Raw genomic sequence first — 26880 nt, forward strand, 5'->3', positions numbered from 1 at the left:
TCCTCAAGATTTAGTATGAAGTAGTATTTTGAACAAACCTAGGCCTCCCCCCAACCTCAGTAAGTACATTAACTCTTAAGATAAATAGTCATACTTAGTTCGCTTTCTATCACAGTATTTCTGGTGGGCAGTGTTTTCACTTCCATAGGAGAAACTAGAAGTGTTTCACCTAAACATCCCATATACTGAGGTTCTTAAAATGGGAAGTTAGAAATGCAAATCTAGTAACCCCGGTAAGAGTCAAGACTCAAGAGACACAGACTTCCTCTGATCACTAATTCTCTATTCACTGACCTACTAGATAAAACAGATAATACTTTTCATTCCCTATTTTATAAAAAAAAAAGGTTCGCATAAATTTCTAACTCTAAGAAAGGGTTCAGAAATGTATTTTGGAGATTTTACATCTCTACAGCTCACATTAAATGACCAGGATGTCAGAAACAGATGGAACTCAAGACTTATCACTCTTTCTTCAGTCTAATAATGACCAATCTGGGTGCAAACTATCAACTTTGGTCATTTCTGTGGTGGACCCTCTTTCCCCAAAGCGTGGAAAGAGGCGTTGCACTTCATTCTAGGTTGAAGATTCCACTATGTAGCAAAACATCACAGTACCAAAGCTGCTAACCTGCAGCCACTTAGAAGTATTATCCAACACTTTATAAATTGAATCAGCCTTTACTAGTTAACTTTTTAAAACACATTCTGCAACTCTAGAAAATCTTAAAAGCTCAGAAAAAAAAAAAATCTTGCATTGTACAGTACTTGCATATTTGAAGCAGTGAAAGCTGTAAATGATGCACATGTTGGAATGACAATAAGACAAATGGAAGCTTTCATTGGGAAAATGCAAACCAGAAGACAGATAGCTTGTTTTGCTTTAGGCAAAGCATGAATGCAAACATTTAAACTGGAGAAACTCCCCTTTCCTTCTGTGGCCCCTCTGAGCCATTACATTAATTACTTGGAACTATTTACCTACTTCCCTTCATTTAGGCCCCAGGTGCAGACACTCTGGAAACTGAAAATTATTTTCATTCTTTTCACTAGAGTGAAAAAACAATATATGGAAACACTCATCTTTTCCTTTCTGAAATCCAGGAATGTGAGGAGAGATGGCATTCTGTTCTAAAAAATATTTTTGGACTTGCATGTTTTTTAACACCCCATCATAAAACATGAGAGTGGTGGTGGTGGGGTGTCAGTGATGTTTCTTTTTCAGAATACAATGAAAATATTTGTTTAGTTTTGTTGCAATAGCAGGGGCAGCTGGCAGTGTTTGCACTTATGTGTCTTCTAACACTTCACTGAAGAGATACCCCTAATCTTTGAAGAAAGACAAATATCTCATTTTGCAAATGTGCTGACCTTTGCTTGTGCAGTGACTCTGACAGCCGCCTTTTGTGATCAGAATGTTAGCCTGTCTTTGAAATATATCCTTAAAGTATGACCAGCCAGATTCAGACATGCACTTTTCCATATGTGAAGCTAGAGAGTTAATGGAAGCATTAAATGTTTAGAAAATAAACAATCAATCACATTAGAAAATAAAAAATAATTTTAAAGAATCACAGCAGAGGCTTAAAACCTAAATTTCTAGATTGGCAACAAAGAGGATCAGCCTCAATATCTACAGTTCTTTTTGGCAAGATAACCATGTCTCAAAGCTCTTGCTTAGAGTTTCATTTCCAGTTTCCCTCTGGGGGGAAAATGAATTAAACCTTTTCTTGTGCTGTTACTGAGAGGTTCTTCTGCTCTTGATTATTTTGGAATACAAACAACAGATTGTGGGACACTGACTGTATAGATACCTTTAAATAATGATTAACAAAATCTATGGCTATTTGCACAAAGTGCATTCAACTTCTCCCTTCCCAATAAAGAGTATCAGTCAATCCCAGGGTAGCCCAGGTCATCAAGGGGTGGCTACTGAGTCTGGCTCCCCCTGTCACAGCTGCCTGGCAGTCAGCCCAACCTCAGGAACAGCCAGCTGGCTCTGCTGCGCATTGCAGCTTCCTCCAAGTTTGTATGTGGACCTGCGAAGCAGCTGAGTTTATGTTGCCCGATCGGCTTATTTGTTGTCAATTCAGAGAGTTTTCCCATTGCCATGACTGCTGCTGATGCAGTCAGTTTGCACTTGGAGTTTTCAGCATGGCCTCTCTGCTCTGTCATTTCTGCCAGTCTGCATTGGCTCTTCAAAATATCAGAACAGTTTCACAGATTTTGGTTAGTTTTTGAGTCAGTTCAGCACTTCTCTGTTCTGAGCCTATTGCCTGTCCAGATGCACAAGTTTCTTTTCTCAGTCTGCTAGCTTCTGGCCCCTAGCAGCCTCACACTGTAAGAGGCAAATCGTTCCTCTACTTTCTCTTATATTCCAAATGCATACCTGTGAAACTATACAAGCTACCAGGGTGACCCTTCATTTAGAACACCTTGTTAGAGCATAGACACATGTGTTCATCATAAATAATACATATCAGACTTTAGTCAGAAATATAGCTCCCTCATAGACCTGTGACCGATAGCAATGCAAACAAAACCAACCTGTTCTAAGCTCTTACACCTAAGAAGGTTTTAAGTAGAATGTGCCATAAAAAAACCAAAAAACTGAATTCTAGGGTATAAATCCATGCATTCAAGGGTTTTCAGAGGCAATCTTAAGAGTAATTCACTGTTATATGTAGGAGAGTACACTCAGAATAAAACAATTATTTCCCAGAATATTTGTCTGTCTTTAAATTAAAAATATAATGTATCTCCAAAGTATGCAGAAACTTTCTTGCTATTCCCAACTAATAATCAAGTAACTTTTCCCCCCAGAAAAGTATTAGGCCTAGTGAATATAATAAAAAAGATATTGTGATTCATTTAATTATTAAGTCATATTTTTAATCTCATTAGATTAATTAATATCCAGATACATTTAGTTACCTAGATGAGGGAAAGATATTTTGTGAACTATTATATCATGTGGTCTTTTTTATTCTATGCTGTCTTCTTATTCAGTAGGACAGCACTATGAACATTTGTAGTGATAATCATCACTTTACGTAACCTCATGATCTTAGACACTTACCATCTCAGCTCAGTAGCACGAGTCTTCACAACTCCGTCATACAAAAATGTCTCCAAATTGTTTTTAATCACTCTCAATTTCTGGACTTTTTCTGTGATTGCAGCATCCTTACTGAGATGTGAATTTGAATGAGGAAAAATGGTGTTCCCAGACTTCCATGTCCAGGAGAGATGAATTTAAGACTTTGTCATGAGTCAACGGTGGCCTCTCTAAGCTGGGTTACTGGTAAGTTCAAGAGATATCATTACTCCAGCTTCAACCACTCCTCTCAGATTTTAACAATCGTATTCACTGGCATAGGAGGAGACATTCAGCTGTTTGAACAGCTATTTCTGTTCACTTCTAAATAAAGAGTGTCAAATCAGATGCAATCATGCCTAGTGGCTAGGTGGTGTAACCACCACTTAGTCACACAAGTCATTGCCATCATCATATCTTTACATTGCGTGCTTGCTTGAAAAAGCACTAACAAATTTCATTCCAGTGCTCTTCCAAACCACACGAGTTGGGAGTCATCTCATTCATTATGAATTATTTTGTATTCAGCTGGACTCAAATTCATCTGCTTTAATAGATTCTTTGTGACCTTCCCAAATCCTGTTGCAGCTTGTCAGGAACTTCTTCCATGAGCGTAATCCACGTCAGCTGTTAGCATACTAAAATTTGCTAGCAGGTAAATTTAGTATGACTGAAGCCTAGTCAGGATGGCATCTGAGCTCGTGTCCAACTTAGGTGGGCAGGATTACTCAGATACTTGAAGCTACTGATACTATACCTGCATAAGTACCTTAAATAGGGCCTTTATCACCTATAAGGATGAGCAGCTACTGAGTTGAAAAGATTTTAAACAAATGTTTTGGTATGGAAATCTGGTTTACACAACCTACTCAATGTCTAATTCTACTCAACTAATTCTACCTGTACTGCATTCACACAATCTGATTCTAATTCCTGTTAAATATGGTGTCTAAAAAAATTGGTCAGAATTAGTATGGAACTATATAAAGTTTCATACGTATATATAAAGTAAATATATCTGGGAAAGAGAATTAATTTTAAATTGTAATGCTGTGCTTGAGAGTTAGTGATTACATTAAGCATGGAAACTGTGTGATTATTCCTGCTATTTCTGATATTTGCTTCAAATGGAATTGAGCTGATTGTGAAGCATGTTACCGAATTCCTCTGTCTGTTTATAAAGGAAGTTGGAATTTTTGAGGGATGTAGAGTGTTATCACTGTCACAGTATTTGAGGGCAGGGAGCTAAAGAGCCTGAGAGATGCTTTCCCATAAATACAGTGTTCTTCAGGCACAAAGACTTGAGAAGGAAACAATTCCTTCTAATTAGGAAAGTAATTTTAAGCAGAAAAAGATGTAAAAGCTTAAGGACTGTTCTTGTCAGAGAGAGATGTTTCTGAGAAGAATTAGGGCAATAGAGGATTATTGTTTTGTTAAGCCTTTGATTGAGATCTCAGACTTTCATCAGTTCTGTAGTAAGGCAAGCAAGAGATCTAAGGCTCAAACACCACTCCAGAAAAAGAGATCTCGGAGAAATAAAATAAAATAAAAAAAAACCAAACAAGCCAGACAAGGATTTAGCTTTTGGGTATTTATAACTCCCAGTTGAGAGCCAAGGGGAAGTTTTTCTGTCATCACCAGCTTTCTTTTAAAAAGAGAGGCAAAAAATTTTGCTTTTGATTTCTCAAAAAATAGCGTTAGTTATTTGAGAAATTCTGGGCCAGAGCATAAAAGATCCTTTAGAGGAAAACTCCAGAGTTGTTTAGAGGCTGCCCCAAGTATAATCAAGATTAAAGCCTTTAATGAAGGCAAAGCTTACTTATCTGATCAGATCCTAGCATAATAGTCTAGCATGTGATATTATTCTGTATAAGTTACATAACTTTTGTTTAAGAGTATACATTACCTTCAGCAGCACAAACATTTTTAACCTGTTCAGATCCTTGAGAAATGCAAACAGACTTGACAAAAAAAAAAATTGTTCGCAAAAGAAAATCAAACCTTTCTGTGATTTGGGCAAGATGAAAGCAAGACGGGAAACTAATAAAGAGGATCAGAGAACCTGGAAATAAACGTTGACAGGCTTGTGCACTGGCAGTTTAAAATCACATACTATTAAGCATTAGCTTTCTGCTTAAGTGTTTGCCCACAAGATTGCCTTTCCCTAGTAGAGGCTAGAGATTACCCACAACTCATTTATGTTTGCAGGTTTTCTGTGAGTATGTGTGGGTACATCCTATCATTTATCAGCCACAATGCACTGAGGTCACAAGTCCCCTGCCTCATTAAAAGACAGTGAGCCAATTGAAACCAATTGAAAAACAACTCCCTTCTCCCTTGGCGCATCTGAACATATGGCACAGCAGTAGTATGCTTAATTTTGAAACAGTCAGATCTGGGAAGAAGCTAAGTAGTTAGGCAAAAAGCAGTTAATAAAACTTTGGCTACATGGAGTCATACAGTTTTCCTGTTTTGACAATAGAATTGGTGGACTACAGCTTCAAGCTTTTCAGGGTTTCTCACACACTGAGAAATAAATATTAAAAGTCACAATATTAAAAATTTTACTGGAACAATTAAAACAGAGGCATGACCCTATTCCATTGTGGAATAGGCTTCATAAAATCATCGACTGAGTATAGAGTGCTGGTGTACTCAGCATACCATCACATAGGAGCATTGTATCACCAGGGTGTTTGTTACTGTCACAAAAAATAATCACAGAAGAGAAGGTGGTTGCTTGACTCGTTATGTGTCTAATATTACGTGATCTAATATGCCACATTAAAGCAATTGTTTTTAAATTTCACAGTACAGGCTTGTAACATTCACCATTCCACAACTTATAGACATAGTCTGAGCATTGGTGGTACTTGTTGGTGTCATGCAATCAGTCACACCTTTTGCATTGACATGAAAATAATGGTGCTAATTCCTGCAGTTCAGACTGCTTTTTCCTAAGATAGACTTTTTTTTTTTTTACATATTTACATGTTTACATATTTACATGTTTTTACATATTTACATGTAAACTACTCACTGATCTGTTCATCCTTTTGCACAGGGAAGCTGCTACTTTATCTTGAGAAAACTATCAGAAAACTGTACAGCTTTTTCCAGGCTAAGGAACTGCTGTACTTTCATTCAGCTTTAAAAAGAAAACAGTCAGTACAAGTTTTATACTTGAATGAGACCTTATGAGTTTTGTTCGAAATGGTCCTCCAGAGAACACAGTGAAAACAATGCCTCTTGGGACAGCAATAGAAAAGCTTTCATCAGCATTGAGAATGGAAATACTCATTGCTTCTGCAGCCAAGTAAATGCTCGGTATTTTGTGGCACCATATAGTCAATCAAAATAAAATTAATTTTGGTTTTCTTTATTATTTACCCCACCCCCCAAGATGTCACATTCCCTGCTGAATATTAAATTGATTCTGGTTAACCAGAAAACAGTAACGTTAGCCAACATAGAATGCAACTTCATTGCCAATGAGAGGATACTCTTCTACTGCATCATGACATAGTCCCATACTGATGTAAATAATGTAGTAGAATGGATAGCAGCACTTTTCTCTCTGCTGCGAGTTCAAACTTTTGTATGAGGAAGAGTTTAAACAGTACTCCTTAAAACTAACTTTCCTTTCTGTGCTAGGTATCTAAGCTAATTACTTTTTTGTTATATGGTTAACTAACTAGCTGTAACAAGGCTTCGGAAAGCTCTTGCTACCACATTTGCACAATGAAACCATAATACCCAACAAGGAAGGATTTCTGCAGTCAGAAGGAGGGGAAAAAAAAAAAAAAAAAGACATCATTGAGGTAGAATAAATGGGACAGGTCTTTTTCTGCCTCTTAACAAGTTGTACAGTGTTGGGATGGAAAAAGGGTGCCACATGCATTCAGTTACTTCCTTCTACAACACACCAAGAAACAGAGCAGTTGATTTTGTTGTCCAGCTCCAGAAACAGATATGATTTGAACTTTTATGCACATGGGCATGAGTGCATATGCAGATGTAGGCATTTGTTTATGTACCTCGCTTATTTCCACATGCTCATACTTAATTGAGAAAGCCTACCTGTAACTTCTTTTAATCACCCACAGCCTGTGAGCAGTTCAAGCACACCTCCAGAGCCAGCGTTACCAGAAGGGCTGTGATAATGCATGATTAGTCCAAATCCCTGGGAAGAAGCAAGGCAGCTGGGACTACTAAGCCTGGCATCACTGGATTGTAGTGATCGGGTTGTGCACTGGAGTAGGGAGACACCTGGAAGCCATTTCCTGCTTGTGAACTGATCTCCCTCCCCCTTCCTCTCAAAGATAAGTATATGCAATGTGGCTTTTGGCCACAGAGAGTTTTTTCAGATTTGTAGTGTCAGGAAGGTTTGCTTTAAAGGCACAAATCCAGGTCTTTCCTTACATATAAAACTTCAAAGGACCAATTTTTTCCCCTCTGATGTCTTCCCCCCCTGCCCCAGTCTCTTCTAACTTCAGATTTTTCCAACTCTGAAAAAGTCTTTGCAATTTCATCTTGAAACTGGCAAGTGAACTTTAACAGACTAGAGACTGCTTAGGTACTGCACTGAGCTTTCACACAGAGAATGACAAAGCCACTGATGGTTGCTTTCTAGCCATGCCTCACTAACATACAACAGGTTAAGATTTCCACCCCCCCACCACTCTTAAATACTTGAAGTTTCCTTGGCTGTGCACAGCAAGCACATATTTTGTCCATGAAAATGCCTTTGAGCAGTATCTCTTTTGTCAGTTAGGTTTCTCTTGTGCATTGTAATTCTTGCCAGGAGACATCTCTTGACTGTTTTTTGTTGCCTCTGGAACTATTTCATTTGGCAGAACGGTCTGTTTTAGCTATTGGGCAAGGTGTTGGTCCCCCCAAAGTCAACAGGAGTGACTAAATTCTAAGATGCCAGAATTTTTTACCTCCTGTTATTAAAAATGCTTAAGACTAGAAGCATGCAATGCTTCATCCGTTTGAAAATGCTTCAGCCTTTTCTGTGGAACTGCTGGTCTTAGAAAAACTAATAGCAGAGGTAGAACATTCTTATGCTTCTGATACAAGTTTATATACAACCTCCAAATAATTAATTTTCTTTTTGCTAAAAGAAATCTCAGTTTTTATAACTGAAGTCTAGAAATTTTTTGTAACAAATTTAAAAAAAAGAGATAGTCAAATCTTAGGATGCCAATAAAAATGTTTTGTGAAGTCTCATACAAGATGTCACTCAAATACTCTTCAAGGTTTTGAGAAAGTTACTTTTTACCTAAAGACATTTGTTTTAAGGTACAATTCATTACAGTATACTGTTATAGTAGTTGTAAGATTTTAGTAATCGATTTTCATCTTTTAGCCAATGATCTATAACTGCAAAATCTGAATGCAGGCTTAGCCTCCAAGTCTCAACAGGGAGGGTAGGACTTTATAAAGGAGTCACACTCTCACTCTTTAGAAATATAAATGGTAACATAAAGTATAAACTGTCAGAGTACTGCTGGGGCTGGCTCCTGCCAAAGGCAGCAAGCACGATACTACAGCCAGCACAACAGAGACCTCAGCAGCCAGGGCCTTAACCCACAATACCAGAGCAAGAGAGCAGGGAAGGCCCAGGGAAGGCAGCAGGGGTTAAACAGAAGTCCAAATACCTGGCAAATTTGCAGTGGCAAAGCAGGTCAAGTACCAAGGCCAACAGTCTGCAGGTCAGGGTCAGCCCAGGAATCACCAGGCAGGACTATAGCAACAGGCAGAGCTGAGATGAAGCTAGGAAGTCAGCCCAGCTCATGATCTGATGAGTTAGGTACATGGTCAAGCAGAGGCACACCTAAAACTTAGCTTAGACTGGGACTGAAGGCCTGGGGCTGAGCTTAAATGAAGCCCCTGGACCCATGGGCAAGGGTGTGGGTGGAGGTCCCAGGTGAGACTGGTCAGGGCCATTAAACCCTGTTGGTGCACTCAGGCCTGCTAACATAAGTCAGTAGAACATCCAGTCTTATATTTTCATGCATAAGCAAGAAGAGGGGAGAATTATGATTGTGGTTTGACCTGTGCTGCATTTTCTGACCCCTGAGTGCCTGATTTCTCAACCACAATATTACAGTAATGCTATGTCTACCCATAGTTTATATAAACACAGAGTACGTTAAACAACTGACTTATGATGTGATACTTTTGTTTCCACTGAATTCTAGACCATCTGTGTACTAAAACATTTCTAGACTTTGGAAAGATCTGATCTATTCAGTTCCTTCACTAAGTAGTTACAGATACTCCTGGAGTATTCTTGTGTATGTACTTTGACATTTATATTTCATTCCCTTTTTCATTGCAATTAAGCATCTGTTGGATCCCAAGGCTTGGTTGATACTTCTGTACTTTTGAAATATCTTCTTTGCTCACCTTAAACCTTTAAAATTCTCTATTTGTGTGCTGTTCAAATTATGAAAATTAATGAAGGCTTTTTTGCCAGAGTTTAGAGTTGTTAGAGCAGTTTCAGGTCACCTGATTTCTGAGAAACAGATTGGTCCATGTCTATGTTTTCTTTTTCATCTCTCCTAGCTGAAGTAATACAAAATGCTATCTCATATTCTGGGACACAGAGCAGGATGTCAGCAGCGTTGCAAGATACGATTCTAACAGGCACTCTGTACTTCCTGGAATAACTCCTGATCAGTGTGTAAAGTGGCCAGTTGGCTAACTGTATCCCCAGCTCTATAATTAACAAAATGCACGATTCTCCTGTTGGCAGAGAGAAGGTTCAAAACGTAGCAACTTCTACCAAGTTCTCATTGGGGAAATTTGGGCAGAAAGGATCCATTTCAGTGCCTTGGATAACGGGATTCAATCCCAGCAAATTGTTTCAGTAGCTACTGCAGCACCGTCATTTGCTTCCCTAGTTCTGGCTGGCCAGGACTAGAAGCAGGAGAGAAACAACAGGTTTTGTTCTAAGTGAAAGGAGTGAATATGTGAGAAGTTAAGAGCACCTGTGCTGGGAGGGGTTGCCTTTTCAGATTTTCCTTGCAAAAATTATTTCCTCCACACCTCTTCTTCAGGGAATCACAGCGGGCAGGACAACTGCATAAAAGCTAGTAATTCATGTTTTATGCAAGATGAAAGAGATCCAGATCTAGCTGATATAAACAAACAGTGTTGTTGGCTTCAGTGCCAGTTACCTTTGCTGAGGATATTACCTAAAATTTTTACACAGAAAGAGTAGCCTAAATTTAGACATTACCCTGGTAGCCATATCAGACTTCATAATCTGTCTGCTTTTGATGTCTTCTAGCAGATCATAGCACTGCTTTGTTTCTAGTCTGACACTTTGTTTTTCTTTTAATAACCTAATATGAATTAAAATAGCAGGTGCATAGCAACACCTTTTTAGAATGAGGTGTATTTGATGCTAATAAGCATGTTTAGCCAAGACCTTGCTGAGCCATGGCTTTCATCTCAGCCAGTACAATACATATATGATAAAAAACAATTAACTCCTTAGCTTCTGGTTAAGGGAATATGAAAGGTGTCTATAAAATATCAACACAAAAATTATAAGTCAGTGAAGTTATGGGAGGCCATTAGGAAAAGTGAAAAGATTCAGTGTGGTCACTTGCATAATATCACTATACTCTGTATTTTTAATAATAATGCTGTCAACGCTGGAAAAGCTAGACATAGTCTGATAATAAACTGTTGCATGTAAAAGGAACCAAACACTACAGAGAAGGATTCCTGCCTAACCTAAAAATGAGAGACAAATGTGGGCACGAACTGCAGTTTGCATCTAGTGGAAAATTGAGGGCTCATTGAATGAAAGGGTTAATGAAGGGATTACAGGAATGAACTCCAGGCAGCCAATGGATTCAATTCCCCTAGATTGTTGGGAAAACGAAAAAGCTGCATATCTTTGTCTCTTGTAATTGCTTTGTTCGTTACCGCCTAAATCCCCAAAACAAACAACAAACAAGCCAAGCCCTCCTGTCACATAGACATAGTCTTGCTATTACAAAAGTACCACTTGTAAAAAACACTCTTGTCTCTTTCTGTGCTTTTTAACATTTTATCCTCTTACCAAGTTGAAGGTCAACAGAACTCACAAAATAATATTGTAATTTGTTTCCTTAGCAAACTAGTACTTTAGTGGAGACACATACTGTATCAGACTGTGATAGTGCAGGCCTCATATTTAACCTGAGTCCAATTTAGAATTCTGAAAAGAGAGCTCAGTTGGACCCAATTATCCTAAGGGTCTTTTCCAACCTAAATGATTCTTAATTCTATTATAGGGCTTCTGATACAATAGGTTCAACGTATCATTTAGTTTCAGCTTCTGGGGCAAATACTATACACTCCAAATTTCTCTCACATCATCAAATTTTGCATTCCCCACCAGAAGTTCAGCAGTGATTTTGCTTCCCCCAGGCCTGCTGTGTACCTTTTTGCCATACTCCAAAGCCAGACATTCACCAGTCTCCATCCTCATCAAGCTTCAGCTGAGGGAAAGACAGTATGGTGAGTACCATTTGAGGCCCAGTAAGATGCCTCTCACCCCACCTTTTCCTCATTCTGTTCTTTATTTGTGTGGTGCCTGGAGTGCCACCCACCAGTACCAGCTGCCAGCCATTTCAGAGTTTACTAGTCAAGTTCCTAATTCATTCTTCAGTTTGTTCCCTTTTGCAGCCCGAAGGATCCTTCTGCAGAATCATTACAGTTAGACAAGCAAAGCAGGTTGATGATCAGAACATGAAGTGGAGCACAAAGGAAAAACTCTGTGTGGATCTTAGTCTCTGGGACCTCTTTCTGGAAAGTGAGTCCAGCATGGGAAGTTGTGCTGTATAGATTGCGCCCAGCAATGCAGACATCTTGCATACAGTGGCAAGATTGCAAATGGCAAGTTGTTGAACTGCTGCCTCAGGAGAAGTTTCCCAGGTCCTTTATGATGGAGAAATTTTCTGCAGATTAGTCAGATGTCTGTTCATTTTCATACATCTCAGAAAACCAGCTCAACAAAGGAAGGAATGATTTAATGTCTAGGAATGGAGCAGGAAAGAGTGTTAATTATGCTTGATAAAGCATAATTCTACCACAGGAAGAATATATAGAAGTATTTTTGTTATTATCTTAAATTAGGCAACACATAATATAAATTCCCTGCATCATTGAAGCTTCCAGTCTCTCCATGGCTTCAGTACATGAACAACATTTAATGTCTCTCATTCTGAATCATCAGACTCTGTACCTTCCGGTAGAAAACACCAGCAAAATGGTAGCGCTTAAAGAGAAATCCAACCCACATGACAGACTGACAGGGATTTCTAGAGACTGCTTATTAAATTCTATTTTTTTTTAAATATTGTTCGTCTTGAATATGACTTAGTGTTAGAGCTATAACTGCATTCATTCTCAGCAAGGAAACAGGATTGCTTAAGTGAACGTTTCCCCATCATTTTTCCTCTTTGGCAATAAGATGTCTTGATTTAGTTTCAGTTTGGACGAAGCTGTTAATAGGCTGCGTACTACAGAAGTGTCTATTAATCTAGTAAATTCAGATGCACTGCATGCATATTTTACATGGGTACACCTATGCATTTGAAGTCAGTGAGCTTAAACTGTGCAGCATAATTAGAGGAATGAGCCTCAGGTTGCTTTGTCAAAACATTCTTTAATTGCTGGATTTTAGGATTATTGGATTAGAAGATTAGATGGGATGCCTGGAAATCTTAATTTGGAGCATCTAGTAAAGTAAGGCTCCTCATGAACCAGAGTTACAATGTATCTATAAAAGTCACAGTTTGTATAAATTGCTGTAGTAATTGTTCAAAAATATTTTCATTCTAGGACAATAAGATACTAACTATGTTTTCTCTGACTTCCCTCATTTTCTAAAACATTTTTTCATTTTAAGGAACTTATTAATTTTTCTCCATGGGAATCAATTGCCAACATTCACATAGCCACGGGTGTTGTAGTCACTCTGAGCGTGGGCTGTGAATCACTAAGCTTCCTTACCCATATGTTACCAAAAGAACCCTGATACCGACCAGACATTGCATGGCATTCACCTTGCAGTGTATGTTTATTACTTAATCACATTATAACCAGTAAGCACAGATACAGTTTTTATGGAATTCTTACATTTACAGGCATATTCTGTTGTCCAGCATTCTGCTTTGGTTGAACAGTACTTCTGAGTCCCAAAGAATGTGGTGGACTACAGGCTCTCCTCTTTTTTTCTCAGTGCAATAGCAGATTCAGCAGTAAGTGCAGAGTCTTCACACATGGCACACAGAAAGTTGTTTGTTGCCCTTAAGTATAGCTATAAACTGGAGGCCTTGAGATCACGACAAATCTCTGGCCTGTTTCAGTTGCTCCCACAGGTAATATTATACCCAAAGAGCATGATACCAACAACACATGATTTGGGGGTCAGGAGAACCACTGCTAACTTTATGTCAAACCATTTTGTGTGCCACTGGCTCTAAAAAAGCCAGTTGGCTTTTTTGGCTTCTTTGCCTCTTAAAAGATATAGAAGATATGGTTCTAAAGGTTTTTCTTTTCTCAGAGATTTACAGAAAGAGAGAAAAGTGTAGAAGGCTACAGTAAGTGTATGAATCCTGCCATTTAGATTATAGAAAGATTTTTGTAATCAAAAATATCCTTGCCAGAAACAGTTTCAGGTTTCTTTGGTATTTAGAAATCCTTTGCTAAACAAAGTAAAAACGAATGATAAACAAAATCAAGTTTCCTTTGAGCCTGATGTTCTTGCAGCTGCGCTCCACTTTTAAGAGTAACCCATTAGCAATTAATTTAGAATGACACTGGCAAGCAGTCCCCAGACTTTAATTAATATCTTTTTGACAAGCTCATAATCTTTCTAGTTAATAGTCTCCCTTAAATTAGTTTAACTCTGATTTCACTTACCGTTGTAAGCAATCAGCATCAAATCTAGGATACTTTACAGTACTTTCTCATTTAAAATGCTTTTAAAGAGAGAATTTCCAGTTACATTTTACAGAGTAGAAACATAATTTGATGAAGGTCACCCTCAATCCTGTGGCAGAGCTGGAAAGAAAATCTAGGTTCCTGAATGCCCTTCTATTGTTCAATTGATTAAGCAGTGGTGCTGTCTCCTGTCTCAGTATCTTGCAAGGAAAGGATTAAATTCTGATTCCAAGTTACATCATTGATTCTTTTCCTTTATGCCAATATCAAGATCTTAGAAAGTTACAGTACAATATTGTAACTATAATATAGTGAATTAATGTCTGTAAAAGTTATTTAAATAGTAAGTGTCAGTGTAGGACAACTTAGGGGTCAACTTGTCATTTAAATTTTTGCTCTTAATATATGCATCTACATGTGGAAACATTGCCCTTGAATTACTGTGTCAGTTTTATCCATATGTCTCATATACAGAACCAATCTACATGAGGACATTATGCAGCCACTACATTGTGTCCTGGAGACATAATAGGAGATAATACTGTGAATTGGAAAAGATGCTGAGATAAAGTCTCCTTTGACTTCTTGGCAAGTCAACAAATTTTATATAAAAGTTCTGAAATGGGCTATATACTGTGTGCCTGTTGCATATGTGTATTTTGAGGAGAAGAAAGTGTTCTTTACTCACCTGAACCCATTTTCTTATGTAGATGTTGTAATGATGTAATTTTTTATATGTGAGATCACCTCAACCTTTCTTTCTACTTCACCTACAAAATAAACTAAGAGGTGTACAAGATACTGTCAGGCTTTGAGTCTGATAGGTTTTCTCAGAATTTAGAAAGTCTGAAACTTACACCTACAAAAGCTAATCAATGTTTTGTATCTAACAGACAACTGTAAGAACTACATGTCTAAGCAGTGGATGACTCTCCGGTGCCCAGGGAGATTGAAGTAGGATCATCTTCAAAGGTAATTTTTGCCAAGTGAAGATATAACAGTTTTACTTTGGTGATTCATGGGGATGGCTTCTTTTAATTTTTACTTTTCATGTAAGATGAAGAATGAGGTGAAAAAGGGGTATGAAAAAAACCAGGATTTACTTATTAGTCTCCTCCATCTTAAATAAATGAAAAAGCCTAATTTAAAAGTCTCTCTCATTAACAAGAACTAAGATAATCAAGATGGCTGAGAAAGGTCAGTGATGCTATGCTACTTCATTGGGATCCCGAGATCAGAAGACATCTCACCATCACTAGAAGTCGTGAGTAGTCTGTCTGTGCACTCCACAAGTACTTGTCTAAGACGTGTAAAAATGAAAGTAACACGTCCCACACACTTGTGCACTCCACAAGTACTTGTCTAAGACGTGTAAAAATGAAAGTAACACGTCCCACACACCCTCTAGAACAGTTTTAGCAGCAACAGGCATCAGCTTGTACCATGACCTTAGAATACTAACTTTGCACAAAGGAGTTATTTTAGGTTGTTTCTTTGTTCTTTATTTTTTCCTCTTTGTAAGTCAACACTAGGGAAAAAAAAAAAAGACATGAGACAGATACTAGCTAGTGAGGAAAAGCGCAAAAAATGTTTTCAATCAGTAGGATATTCCTCAGCTGAATTTCCATAATTTTTCCTTAAGTGCTTGCTGCCTATGTCAGTATCAGCATGCTGAACTAGAGGCCTTATTGCTCTGACAATGCCTATGTTTCTGTGGCAATGATAATTCCATTCCAGAAGCCACAAATTAGAATATAGTTTCTTACAATGAAACACCAAATGAAACACAACATGATCTTCCTCCTTTCTCATGCGTGTTAACTGTAAAAAGTTTCTTTGTCCGGAATGTGGCTCTGATTACATTTCTCTACCCAAAAATAAACATGGTGCAAAAGAAAAGGATATAGGGAGGGGGGAAGCCTGTCAATGGGCCACCCTCAGGAAAACCTCACAAGATCTACTGTCTGTCTGTGCAAGCCATGGAAGAGCTAAGGAAGTGATCCCAGCTTGGTGGTCTTATTTTTAATTAAAACAAATGAGGCTCTTTCAGCTGCTGCAGATAAATATTTGATGAAAAAAGACAGGGACAGATGTCAAAAAACTGTAGTAAATAAAGAATAAGACCAGAAGAGCAAATGTTACAACAGCATTTTATATACAAAAAAAAAAATAATCACTTTACAGATATCAGTTTACAGATCTCTGTCAAATGCCTAGTTTTACTAGGCATTTTAAAAATGGGAAAATCATTCAAAAGGGGGAAAAATTAATTCTTCATACTCGTTTTGACAAAATAGAATGAAAATACAAATGCGTATAGATAAAGAAAAGTTTTTAAATTGACTTGTTGCACGCTAGATGCTTAAACGAAAGGGTTAGTTCTTGGGCCATTGATGAGCCAGTAAATTTCAAAGTCATTTTTTATATTTCCATGAGAGTTTATGTTGATTATAGATTGACTAATAGAATTTTGCTCCAAAAATATCTTAAGGATGCATAGTGTGAAGGTGCCCAGCACAACATAGTAGCAATATCCCTATTGCAGTAAAGTGTCATGACATTTATAAGTCATGTCCTTATGAATGGTCAATTTTAAAAGGTGAACATGGTACCATTCAACCTTTTCCTGAAGTCACGATTGTATTTAGCAGCACACTCGGATCTAACTTCAAGCTTTACCTTGCTCTCAGTGGGGATTTACACAAGATGACCTCCAAAGGTCCCTTCCCACTTCAATTACTCTATGACTTGATAGCACTGGGTCCAGAATTAGTTTGCCTTTTAGGAAATTCATTTATACTATTCAATGAAAAAACTGATCTAATGGAATGAACTTAAAAATACGCCATAAAAGAAAGGTGAGTCATGAAATAGAGGAAAAATCTCAGTAGTTCAAGATTAACATCTTCATTATTAGCCTTATATTGGCATTGCCTGCTAGTTTAAGGTCTAGTCTTGCCTTTCTTGGGTAAAATGGGTATTTCCATTGAGTTTTGAAAAGTGTGAAAGAACTGATTTTTTAAGTGGGCCTTACAAAACTGTAGAGTGAGTGTGGACCATAGGAGTTTCAATGGAAATATTTAATGTGACACCAGCATTTAAAAATAGCACAGTGATTCAGGTCACCAGAAGCTGGATAAATTGGTATAACCCAAATTCTGAAAATGTAAATACCAGAATTATAAATGAATAGAGTTCTGAAATACATACCTGACTATGAAGATGGTTAAGAAGAAAAAGTTGATTGACTGCAGTGTGTAAGGGTCTACATGGAGATACTATAGAGGTATAGAGTCCAACAATAGACACAGGTGAAAGCAGAGCAACATCCAGTGACATGAAACAAAAGTTAAACAAGTTCAGATAAGAGATGAGGAGCAAATTTTAAAAACTGAGGAAAAGTAACCTTGGATTGCAGTGAACTTTCCATAACTGGAGATAATTAAATCAACCTAGAATTCTAATGACTACATACTGGTTAAATTGGGAGGTATGGACCTCTATAAAGACCACAGGAGGTACTTCGTAGCTTGCAGAAGGTCAAAATAAATGATCATAATTATATCTTCTGGTCACAGCACCTGTGAATTTGTAGTGTTCAGCATAACATTTTATCCCAAGACTCCTTGGGGGGTTTCTGAAGCTGGGACAAAACTCCTAATCCATGGATCATGCAACATACCTGTCCTTTCCATTGTTGCAAATTTCTGACAAAACCAAAGAGTAACAGTTTCAAGTGCAAACCAATCAGACAGGTAAATTTTAATTTGAGGATCAAACATAAAGAACTCAATGGCAACCCTGATTGGCACAAATTTACCTGTGATCTGATGGAACCAGTCTGAACCCAACAAGCTTCCTGAGATAACAGTTTGTCAATTTCCCATTTCAAAGGCAGCGTGATAATTGAAAGCTTCCAGATATATCACATGGAAATCAAACTTGCAGCAAACAGCAAACTTTCTGATAAAGGCCTAATCCTAATTTCATTGAAGTCAATGACAAACTCCAGCAGCTTTCAATAGAAGTTGAGTGAGACTCAAGGTGAAAAACAACTCTGAGAACAGCTGTAATCAACTCAATCCCCAGTTAGGACAAGAAAAATGTGAGAGGATTCTTTATAAGCAGTGCCTGGGTTGAAAATTCACAAAGAGTGAGTTTGCAAGGATTTCCAACACCGAGCGCTTTAAGAGCCCCTTGCAGAAGCTGATAGCATTTGGTAAGGTCAGCATGTCCCCAGTTAGCATGGCATTGCCATGCCCAGCTGAGAACTTACATGGAACCTGACAGCAGTTACCCTCTTTATTTAGCCTCAGGCTATCTACGGGCTGTCAACACAAGCTGCAGCCAAACTGTTGTACTGGAGTGTAAACACACAGTGTGGCTGATGAAGCAATAAATAAAATGAGTAGGCAGAGGCCAGGCAACAACTTTGCCTCTGTTTTCTAAACAAGTGTAAGGAGTACAAAATGTACAATACCAGATCTGTGGCATGCCCAGTGCAAGACATGAGGGAGGCAGGGAACTGATATATAAGCTGCCTCCGTATGCCTCTGAAGCTGACTGCAGCTAGAATGTGATGCAGCATCAGATCAACAAAGAGTGACTACAGTGGATTCACATGCAGTCATTGCAGATAAACACCCAAAATACCCATACACCAGTTCTGTGCTACCAGAGCTATGTCCAAGCAGTATTGTCATCTACACAGGCAGAAATTCAACAACTTTTCTAAGGAACTTCCCTTCTGTTTTTCAGAGTGCAAAGGAGATGGATGGGAGACATGTTTGGTGTTCCTAATCATCAGTGATGTGTTTTATAGAGATCCACTTCTGTAAAGACTTCTGTGCTGGGTGAAATACAAGCAAAGAGGAAAAAACAATTTTTCTCCAATTCCTTGTTTAAAAAGGTAAGGACAAAGCCCCAGAATAATAGTGACTCCTTCCTCTTCTTTACAGATGATGTTAAGACAGACAGAAATGAAAGGACTCACCAAGGTTGTGCTTCACAGTCAGGATTTAAACTCAGAACTTCTGAATCCAACCCCAGTGCCTGAAAGACACATTCATTTTCTTCTCTGTATTCCCCCCTGAGTCTTAGGCCATGTGGCCACTATTGGTGAAATGAAAAACAGGTGCAGATCCATGAACAGATGGGAGACCAGCCCTGGCTGATCTCTGGAGGATAATACAGGGTTGTTTTCCGGCAAAGAGGATTCCAAAGAACCACAGAGGCAGCACCCCTGCCCTAAAACTGAAGCTGCTCTGCCTCACACTAAATGTTATCTCCACCAGCCCAGCAAGTGGGATTTTTGAAGCATGGTCTGTTGCCTGTCAGCAAAGGACAGTGCCTTACTGACCTCTCAGACTTGCAATATTGACATCTCTGTTTTTCAGGCATGCCTATAAAGATCGTAGAAGACTAATTGCAATTCCATTCTTTGCAGTAACTAGAGCCAATGTTTCTTAGTTGCTGAAACACAAAATTTCTTCCCTTGAGTAGACAGCTTTGGAATTTCTAACCCTCAAAAAATGCCATTAGTCACATGTAGAATCTTTCTCTGGGAAAATCACTAGTGGTATGGGACAAATCAGCCAGGTAAGATGAATAATATATTTGTCCTGGATCCATAAGAACAGATCTATTTTTGATTTCCAGTTCATGGGGAGCTGATGACTTATTCCACAATATGTGGTTAAACAAAGAACTTGGACTGCTTTCTCAGTGGGACAATGACAGTGGATAACTAACAGGGCAATTGCTTGGTCCTAAGCATAGGTGGGAGTGCTTGGATGCAAAGTACTTCCCTGCCTTGTGTGAACCACAGTTACAGTCCCTGCGTGGTAGAAGGCACATTTTCCCTGCATGTGTCACCTGATACATCAGCCAAAAGTTATTAGAGAGGGCACGGCAATCCTCAGTTTCCACTGATACACAGAGCGCATATCAAAGCTCAGAGGACAGCACATGCAAGAGGACAGAGTATGTTTCATCTTAGATACTGTGGGTTCCAGCCTTCTCATAGGTTTCTTTTACTTCTTCCAAAACCACTCCTTTAGTGCTGTGTATGAGAGAGATTAGTTGTCCTTGCTAAAGCTGCTTTTACAGCAAAAATGCATCTCCACTTGTGCCAAGAAACTCCAGTAAGACCTGACTATTTCTTTAGACTATTTGAAATGGGTGCACAAAACCTGATTTGCAGCAGTAGGCCAAAACCACACTGCTAACACACACGTATTCTACTCATGTTAAGCTGTAAATCAACTTGGTTGGGAAAATCTATCTTGTCTCAGCTTTAGTCAGGTTTTGAAGGAAAACATTATCCACAGATGACACTAATAGAATTTAACAGCAAAGACCACCCAGGACACTGGGAATCTCAAACTGCTTGGCCTCAGGTTTTCTGATTTGTTGCTCTCAGCTTCATGTGTGCTCTTTGAGAGGCAAAAAAGAGCATTTCCTTCATTTTGAACTTGGATTTCTCTTCCAGCCGAACATTCGCGAAAGCAGCTGGTCCCAGAGGTGGAATGCTCCAAAACCCCATTTGGAGCCAAGTACGTACATTATGGACTCGGCCCTGACACCACTTTATAGAGAACAGACAATGAGTTTTGGATCATGTAAGTACCTTTCCTCCCTGCAAATAAGTTCCCTTCCCCCATTCTTTTGGAAACATCTCAGTCTGTATTGGAAACAGAGGATGTAATTTATTTTTATCGCCTTCCCTGTCAAACTGGCCAACTGCCACAGGGTTCTGCTTTCAGATGTAGCAAGAGGCAGGAGAATCACAATGAAGAACCATTCATTTCAGTGGCTCCTCCTCTGTTTCCTTATCTTATTTTGAGGCTACCTACTGTGCTATCTTATCACTCTTTCTAATCCCACAAAACTTCTCTGCAACTTGACCCCTCTGCAGAAAGAGCTGACCTGCTTAGACCTCCCTGCTTCTCTGCTCCAGCTCCCTTCCTCACAGAGTGAGTTGCTCCTTCCTTTGTTGCTTTAGGACTCCTTTTCCACTGCCTGTCTTACCCCTCACTCCTCTTTTTCCTAGCTCATTATATAGCATTACATTTCCTAGCTGAATGTACGTTCAGCTGTGTGGCCTCCTTGGGGTATGCTTAATTTCTCACTGTCCAGACTGCTCTTTGATGTCTGCTGAAGAAGGATACATCTTCTTTTCCATCTCTTCACATGTGCCTATTAATTACTCTCTTCAGAGAGACTGTTTACTGACTATCACTCTGTTTACAGTTGAATACAGCTAAACATTTGGTCTTCACAGTTCCCCCACTTCTACACCACCCACCCAGTTTCTTCCCAATTGTTGCAAAATAGATGTCTCCAGATCACTTTATAAAGTCACAGATGCAACGTACTTACGTTCCCACACCCAGCCTCCTGCTCTCAAACACTGGTTTTGCTTCACAAAGAAGAAAGACTTTATATAGGTATTTTTGTCTCCAGTTCTCTAATAAAAAAAGCAGCAGTGAGGCTTAGCAATTTGACCTTTCTGTTGCACACACTCCTACCTTGGGTATTGTAGAAAACCCAGAAAGATCTGTAAGCATCAGACGTCTGACCTGTGAAGAAATAATAGGAACTCAGTACTTGAAGTGTGCCCACTGAAATGAGAAGGGCTATCCCATGCATAAACTCTGCATATGTCTCTATGGGATCAAGGGCCCTTGGGCAGAGGGAATTTTGGTAGACTAGAGCGGGATAAAAATTACTCTAGCAAATGTGTAGAAGAGAAGAATTATATGGTTATAATGCAGCAATTCAGATCTAAGATGAAAATGCCTTCAGATGTCCCTCTCATTCCATATGGAGCTTAAAATATTACAAAATAATACGAAATAAATTTAAAACAAATGTGGGCTAAATTATGGGTTTTTTTTTCAATGAACAGATTATTGTCAATCTTTTGCTTTAAAACAGTTTTTGGGAAAAGGAAGGAAGCAGATACCTCAAAGCGTTTAGGAACTGATTTATGACAAGGTAGATGAAGCTCACTGAGTGTGAGCATGAGCAGGAAAGAGGGAGAGGACAGCTGTCACAGAGCAGGTCATGCACTTGCACAGTTCAACAGAGGAACAACCCAGACACCCCACACCGTTTCATTTGGGTTTTGGCAGGGCAGCCTTGTTTGTGCAATTAGAGATGGTTACATTCCCGTGGGTAAGGTTGCCTGCTACTTTCCAATTTCATCTCCTGTTTTTAGCACCCATTACTTTACAGATTTTAACCATGAGAACAAATTTTGCATCCTGAAAATTTGGACTAAAATCTTCCAAGATTTTCAGTAAAAAAATCCACCCTTTCCAATACTTTGATTAAGAAGAACTGCTGGTTTGTGCATATTCCTTTGTTGTTACTATTATTGAGGAATTTTACTGCCCATAAATTTACCCTTCACAAATTAGAATGATAACAGGCTCCAGGTGACTGTGATGCCACATGCTGGAATGGAGGAGGACAACTTGCTCTCTCTGTTCTCCTGCCCCCTCAGCTCTCTTCTGCGTGCTGAGGAAGACTCAGCTGCTGCTTTACCTAAACAAGAGAGCCCAACACTGGGCCTGGAAGGAATAGAAGTCGGCACACACCGGGCTGGAAGGGAAGGACCAAACCTGGAGCTGAAAGTCTGAAGCGTCAAATCCTCACAGATGGGCAAGGGCCAGGCAAGAAGTGGCACAGGTAAGGGAGGCAGAGATTTCTCTGACACTTGTTTGTGGATGCCAGAACCTGGCATTGTTGAATCTCAGCATTGCTCCTCACGCTGGAGCAGTAAACCTGCACCACACTCATCATTCCATTAGTGACTTAGCAGAGGCACGTACCTGGAAATTAAACATTTTAAGCTTGCTTATAACCGATGCAACTCGGAGACCGTATCTCATACAACAGAAACTGGGGGTGGGCAGTGCAGGGAGGAGGGAGGAAGGAGGTCCAGGAAGATCTGTAGAAGCACGTACGGACAGCTGGATTTACATTGCCCTTCAGTTGAAAAGTCAACACTTACAGAAACAGCAGAATTAACCAGTGTGTGGTTGTTTTTCATCAGTTATCCTGGATATGCAAAACAGTCACACCAGAATAGCAAAGTTTAACAGACACGTATTGGGTTTGGTTTCATTCACACTCTTTTCCCTGATACTCCTGTAAAAGCAGAATCTGTATTTATATTCAAAAAGCTTTATAATGAGTGCCTTATTGACACACTTGTTATACTTGTGTCTAGCAGGATAATGATGACCAGCAGGCTACAGTTAATGACAGGCACTGATTTATGTCGGGTTACTACCTTCACATTCTGTAGGCTGTCCCTTTTTTTTTTATCATTTGTAGCAATCTTGCCCTCTTGTTTTACTTGCATATTATGATGCTCACACTTACTATTCTTGATGCTAGGAAAGGAACGAGCATTTAAAAAGCTTTATGTTTAATTACACTTTCAGCTATTAATTAGTCATGTAAACAAATTAAATGGACATTTAATTAAATGTTAGCCTTTTAAAAGGGTAAACTGGAAGCAGAGCCCATCAGCTTAGAACTGATATTGCATGCATTTTATCTTTATTAGTCAGGTAGTGTTAGGGATTAATGTACTTTAGCTGTTATATTCATAATCAGATGCATTAGCATTTATGTCTTTGCGGGATAGAGAGGATCAGTGAAGATGTGAGCTCTCTGCTCGGTACTGTCCAAAGAAGTGTAGCTGCAAGACTTACTTCCTTTCTTTGTGACCTTTAAAAGACAATATTGCTGCCCTCTTCAGCTTTTGCAGGTGAACCAACCATTCTGATGATAAATCAAAACATGATCTAAAAATTTCCCCTACCTCGTCATCGAATGTTTATATTTAGGAGATGTCTCTCCTTTAGACTGAGTTTTCAGCGTTTTGAAATGGGGACTTTTCGTTCTAGCACATCAAGGTTCTAGTCTGAGTGAATGAGGCTGATACAGTAAATATCAAGCCCACAAATGCCCTGAAGAACTCATCTGATTTTGAAAGCAGTTATTTCTACGGTCAGAGAAAATCAGTTTGGAGTAGTCTGGAGCACCTAAGGTGGTTGTGCAGCAAACAATTGGCTGTTTGGCGTCCATCCATCAAACACACAAACTAGGGCTAGTGATGAATTCTGCTGCTGTGGTGAGTTAATGCTTTGGTTACATCTGCCCATTTCTGGGTGCTGGGGGGAAAATGGTGAGCGATACCCTGCTCCTCAGGAACTCACTCTACAGGTGAGTTTATAACCTCATGTTTGGAGAATTTATTTATATAATGATTGCTACACATTTGATTGTTTATCAAATTTCTTTAGTTGTGTTTGAATATAAAAGACTTGACTTCTGCAATTCCACCACAAGTATTTCTTTTTCCTTTTTGCATCTTGGATAGAGAGGATGTGCATTTAATGAAACATGGTGTGTCAGAACTTCCACGAGCATAAGGAACCACTTAATTTACTTGTATATAAATAAGTAATCTAGCAAACCAGTAAATCAGTCTGTTCTGGCATTTCCAAGAGTCTTCCTTTGCCATTAAAATACAGTGATGGGGGACAGAAAAATCCTCAGCACAAAAATAAGAAAGTAGGGCCAAAAATCCACGTTACCAAGGTAGCAAGACACAGTTGCGTTCGTTTTGTACAGGAGTTTAATGTCACATCCATTTACTTTAAAAAAAAAATCCAGGAGGAAATATTCAAAGAGCTGAATTGTTGAGTTTTTCCAAAACAAATGTAAGTTGCTGTGTTATTCAGAGCTTTGATGGAAAGAGACAGCTCCAGCTTCAGGATCTGCATGGGTTTCTCATACTTTTCTGAAGTCCAGGATTTGCAGGGGTCTACATCTAACATAGACCAAATTTTGAGTTATCTTGTAAATTATTTTCTCATCTCTTCAATCGCATTTGGCAGCAGTTACTGTTCTGACTGATATAGTTGATATTTGATTCCTTTTGTCTCTATACATTTAGGTGATACTGTTAAAAATACAGTGGATCTCTCCTGAAAATGAGCGAGCCTTGGTATCGTCGTTTCTCTAGTTCACCTGAAATAACCAGAATTTCAAAAATACAGCTCAGACACTACCTTTCTAACAGGGCTGCCCTCCAGGTTCAATTACAACCAATATTTTGAGAGAGATTTTTATCTCATTTGTATTAGTATTTGTTTTTTTTTTTTCTAAGACTTGATAATTTTTTTTTAATCAGTTTTTATTTCGCAGATGTTGTTAATTGCATCAAAACATTTGGAAAAGTCAGGATTAGGAGAGCATTGAAAGGGATTCTGTTAACAGCCCAGCCGATGTGCAGTTCCAGGCCCTAGAGCCTGGTCAGTGCAATTTGTGGCCAACACAAACAACCCCAGGTGACTGCAGTCGAACAGCCACCCTCCCCGCAGTCCCACCCGAGGCACACAGGCTGTGGCTGGTGACAGCAGCTGAACGCTATAGTCCTCTCTTAACCAGAGAGTAAACCCACAGGATTTTGCAGTGACATCCAGGTTGTCGGTGGGATTAACTTCAGGAAAACAAACAATGTTTAAACAGTCTGAAACGGCCCCCGCAAATGGCACCGGCTCCTCTGCTCTTTGACAGCGGAGACCTCAAGGCAAGAGAAGGTTTGTAGCCCTCACCTATTAGCGCCGTTTTCCCACTTTGTGGGAATGTTTTGCTGGCTGCAGAGGGCAGGAGCAAGGTTTGGCCCTCCCCCAGCTGCGATGGACTGTAGACCCCCCTCCCTGGGGCAGCCGCCTGGTGGCTTTCAGCTTTGGCCACATCTTGTCTGCGGGGAGGCAGAGAAGGCTTTAAAATCGGGACAAACTATTTCTTCCTTTTACAGGACATTTTGGGATCCCCAGGTGAGGTATACTAGAAAGCACAAGGTCATGGTGTCACAAACAAAAAAATCAGAGTCTACCATCCAGTACCAAGGTTGCCTTTTACAGACTGTTGCATTTTATTTTGGGTCTGCCACGATTTCCAGATGCAAGTGGGGAAAATGTTAATGTTGATTAATTCTTCAGGAAATGTTAACTCTTTGATAAATAATCCTCTTTTTAATAGCATCTACTCCCTGCCAGAGGGGAAAAAAAAGTAAAAATTGAGCCCCTTTTAAAGCCTTTCCCAATGCTTTAGATTTACAGGAAAGCTCTCCTACAATAGTCCAAATGCTCATTCTGGCAGAATTGTATTTAATGAAACTACCCCAGTGTGCATCTCTTAACACACACACACACACACATACACACAATTACATCTCACCACAATAACTACTTTCTAAGGTGACAAAGGGCAGTATTGGGTACACAGCAGCCATACTGACACACACCGCACTCAGGTGAACAGCCCAGCTTCATATACTTGGTATCTCTATTTGCTGTTGCCTTTGATGTGCTTTTCCCTGGGATATTTATTTAGAGAACAGTTGGAAAAACTCAAGCTTCTACAAAGTTTGCTCATTACTTGAGGTTTTTGCCTTAAACAGCTATGGACTAGGAATTGCATGAAGGTTTCACCACCGTCTGCGTACGCCTTGGACATTGGGGACTTACAGTTTCTTTTGCTTGCGCTTGCAGAAAGGTGTAGAAAATGTGAAAATTTTAATTTCAAGCTTAAGCTATGGCCTTTTTCCCTCCCCTCTTTTTTTGATAAAACCTCCGGAGATGCATCGATCAAATTCAGCAGTAACTCGGCACCGAGCGTCAATGCACATAAAGGGGCTCCCGCTCCCGGGTGTCCCTGTGATCCCTCTCGGGCCCCTCAGCTCCCAGGAATGTCCGCGGTGCCTCCCCAGGAGCAGCACGGCCCTGGCCCTGCCCCCGGAG

At 39.3% G+C, this 26880-nt stretch overlaps 1 long non-coding RNA gene across 2 annotated transcripts in view; it reads left to right on the plus strand.

Moving 5' to 3' along the window:
* Nucleotides 1–26873, plus strand: part of LOC106889418 — a 36665-nt gene extending 9792 nt beyond the window's left edge. The window contains exons 2-9 of one of the 2 annotated variants that reach the window (XR_001412307.1): nt 3183–3304; nt 7204–11620; nt 11772–11915; nt 14944–15022; nt 18809–18959; nt 20541–20670; nt 22560–22744; nt 23974–26873. This is a non-coding gene — a long non-coding RNA (uncharacterized LOC106889418). The remainder of the gene's footprint in view (nt 1–3182; nt 3305–7203; nt 11621–11771; nt 11916–14943; nt 15023–18808; nt 18960–20540; nt 20671–22559; nt 22745–23973) is intronic. The other variant, XR_001412306.1, reaches the window with a different exon arrangement.
* The last annotated feature ends 7 nt before the right edge of the window (nt 26874–26880 follow it).

The sequence above is a fragment of the Calidris pugnax genome, unplaced genomic scaffold, assembly GCF_001431845.1.
Source record: "Calidris pugnax isolate Ruff unplaced genomic scaffold, ASM143184v1 scaffold70, whole genome shotgun sequence".
NCBI classification, from domain to species: Eukaryota; Metazoa; Chordata; class Aves; order Charadriiformes; family Scolopacidae; genus Calidris; species Calidris pugnax.